Below are 3,442 nucleotides of genomic sequence, written 5' to 3' on the forward strand. Positions count from 1 at the left end.
CCTTGCAAAGCTGGAGTACCTCTCCAGGGCACAAGCCTGGGCAGATGATACGGAGGCCCTGAGTTGCCCATGCATCAGGTCCCCCTCCCTCTCTCAGCATCACTAGTAAAATCCGGAGGAGAGGAAGAACCAATACATCTGGTACCTGATTTGCTGGAGGAGTTGCCAGAAAGATACTAAAATATTAGTACCTGATTACGTTAGGGGCTCCACTCCGGATTTTCTGTCTGAGTTTACTCTCATAGCCTTACATTCTCCCAAATTCACCCACAAGCTCTTTGGCTTTTCTGTCAGGGGTTGCTCCCTGAGAATATGTCCTCTCGGGTTACCCACAAGGCAGTGCATTTGATGAACCACAGGTAGTACCATCTACAGGCAGACCTCGACTTTACGACGTTCGAATTATGACGAACGGCACTTATGCTGTTTATAAATGGACATCCTGTTTCGACTTTCCGACACCAATTTCGACTTTACGATGCTTGAGCTGACGCAATGCCACACCAGCGAACAAGTTCATACACGCATCGACATTCTGTGCGGCCGATCTCCCTGACTCAAGTCATTCAGTAGCTGTTCCAACGCTATTTTCACATGTTGATTCTTTGTGCTCCAAACTTTTTCTTAAAAGTTAGTGTTTCTTTGCCCATAATAATGGCAGAAAAGTGAAAATCTGGTGCAAGTGATATTTCTTCTTCTAAGAAACGTAGAACAATTATGGAAACAAAAATTGAAATATTTAAGAGGTCCGAGAAAGGTGAGACCCCAACTGAAATCGGTAAAGCTTTGGATTTCTCCCGAACGACTATCGTGACCATCCTGAAAGACAACGTACAAATTCAGGAACATGTTAAGGGCTCAGCTCCTATGCAAGCAACTGTGATAACTAAGCAGCGTGTTGGACTTATCGCTCAGGTTGAGAAACTGTTAATTGTTTGACTGGAGGATCAAAATCAACGCTGTGCTCCTGTGAGTTTAGGCATAATGCAGGAAAAGGCTAGGAGTCTTTATGATGATCTAAAGAAACCACTGGGGGAGAGTTCTAATGCTGAGCCTTTTAATGCAAGTAGGGGGTGGTTTATGCGTTTTAAAGCCAGGGCCAATATGCATAACATCAAGGTCTCAGGTGAAGCTGACAGTGCTGATGAGGAGGCAGCTCGTGTTTTTCCCGAGACATTGGCTGAGATTATTGAAGAGGGTGGGGATTGTGCTCAGCAAGTTTTTAATGTTGATGAAACTGGGCTCTTTTGGGGAAAAAATGCCACTGAGAACCTATATTGCCAAAGAGGAGAAATCCATGCCAGGATACAAAGCTGCTAGAGATAGGCTCACTCTTTTGCTCGGTGCAAATGCTCCAGGTGACTTTAAACTTAAACCTTTGCTTGTTAACCTTTCCGAAAACCCCAGGGCTCTCAAGGAATATTCCAAAGCATTTCTCCCAGTGATATGGAAATCCAATCGTAAGGTGTGGGTCAATAGGAACATTTTCGAGGATTGGTTTAATCGTTTTGTGCCAAGTGTCAGGGATTATTGCAGCAAAAACAGTCTTACATTTAAAGCATTGTTAATCCTCGACAATGCTCCTGGTCATCCAACCATCCTTGATGACATGCATCCTGATATTAAAGTGGTGTTTCTGCTCCCCAACACCACCTCACTGTTGCAACCCATGGACCACAGGGTAATTGCATCCTTCAAGGCCTATTGTCTTAGGAGCACATTTGCCCAGGCCATGAGGGCAACTGAGAAGGAAGGTGGACCAACTCTGAAGGAATTCTGGAAGGGTTTCAACATTTACCATGCAGTTAAGAACATTGGTGAGGCATGGAATGAAGTCAAACAATCAAATTTGATTGGTGTTTGGAGAAAATTGTGTCCTGATTTTGTGTCTGACTTCCAAGGCTTTACAGACATTGTTGATTAGGTGACCAACACTGTTGCTGAAATGGGCAAAGAACTTAACTTAGACATTACACCAGAGGATGTTAATGAGTTGCTGGCATCACATTCTGAAGAATTAACTAATCAGGACCTCATTGATTTGGAACAGCAAAAAGTGGCAGAGGAAGAAGAAGGTGCACCCACCATTGAAGAGACTCCTCCTCATAAAGTCTTGATAACAAAAGTGTTGGCTGAGGCATTTCAACATTTGGAAGCTGACATGTCCCAGTTTGAGGAACATGACTCCAACACTGAACGCAGTGCATCTGTGAATAGGGACATATCCAACATGTACAACTGCTACAGAGAACTTTATAAGGAAAGGAGGAGAATATCAGTCCAAACTTCCTTGGACACTCTCTTTAAGTCCTTCCAAATCACCTCAAAACCCCTGAAAATCCCACCTACTTAGACCCACCCATGAGCTCAGAAGAAGGTGTCCCATCTTCTTCATTCCTTTAGTAGGTTTCTTAACCTACGAATCAAATGACAAGATCAGCAATGCCCAGGAACCAATTGGGTCATAAGTCTGAGGACTGCCTGTACTATAAGAACATAAGAACATAAGAACGTCCGTACCGGGTCAGACCAAAGGTCCATCTAGCCCAGTATCCTGTCTACCGACAGTGGCCAATGCCAGGTGCCCCAGAGGGAGTGGACCAACAGGCAATGATCAAGTGATCTCTCTCCTGTTTCTTTATGTATGTTTAGATTATTATGTGATTTTTTTTATGTCAACATGATTGCTATTTACAATATAAATACATTGATGTAGCTATATTACTCGTGTATAATTGATTGAGTACAAAAATCTAGGTTATTTTGGTGAAAATGGATTATTGGGCCTTGGTTCAGGAACCAATCACCCAGTTATAATATTGGTTCCTATGGGAAAATCGGTTCTGAGTTATGATGTTTCAACTTAAGACGTGATTTTCAGGAACCAATTGTGTCGTAAATCTGAGGACTGCCTGCACTCTCATTACGGTAGCAGGCATAGCCTGTCCTGACTGTACATTCTGAGCTATATTAGCAGGAGTGTGGTGAGCAAGACACAAGAAATAATTATTCCACTCTACTCCGCGCTGATTAGGCCTCAACTGGAGTATTGTGTCCAGTTCTGGGCGCCACATTTCAGGAAAGATGTGGACAAATTGGAGAAAGTCCAGAGAAGAGCAACAAAAATGATTAAAGGTCTAGAAAACATGACCCATCAAGAAAGTTTGAAAAAATTGGGTGCATTTAGTCTGGAGAGGAGAAGAGAAGACTGAGGGGGGACAAGATAACAGTTTTCAAGTACATAAAAGGTTGTTACAAGGAGGAAGGAGAAAAATTGTTCTGCTTAACTCTGAGGATAGAACAAGAAACAATGAGCTTAAATTGCAGCAAGGACGGTTTAGGTTGGACATTAGGAAAAACTTCCTAACTGTCAGGGTAGTTAAGCACTGGAATAAATTGCTTAGGGAAGTTGTGGAATCTGAATCATTGGGGATTTTTAAGA

The 3,442-nt window shown here is 42.8% G+C and overlaps 1 pseudogene; it reads left to right on the plus strand.

Moving 5' to 3' along the window:
- The first annotated feature begins 717 nt into the window (after nt 1-717).
- On the plus strand, nt 718-2,353 carry LOC135890575 (tigger transposable element-derived protein 1-like; annotated as a pseudogene).
- The last annotated feature ends 1,089 nt before the right edge of the window (nt 2,354-3,442 follow it).

This window comes from Emys orbicularis, chromosome 16 (assembly GCF_028017835.1).
Source record: "Emys orbicularis isolate rEmyOrb1 chromosome 16, rEmyOrb1.hap1, whole genome shotgun sequence".
Lineage (NCBI taxonomy): Eukaryota > Metazoa > Chordata > Testudines > Emydidae > Emys > Emys orbicularis.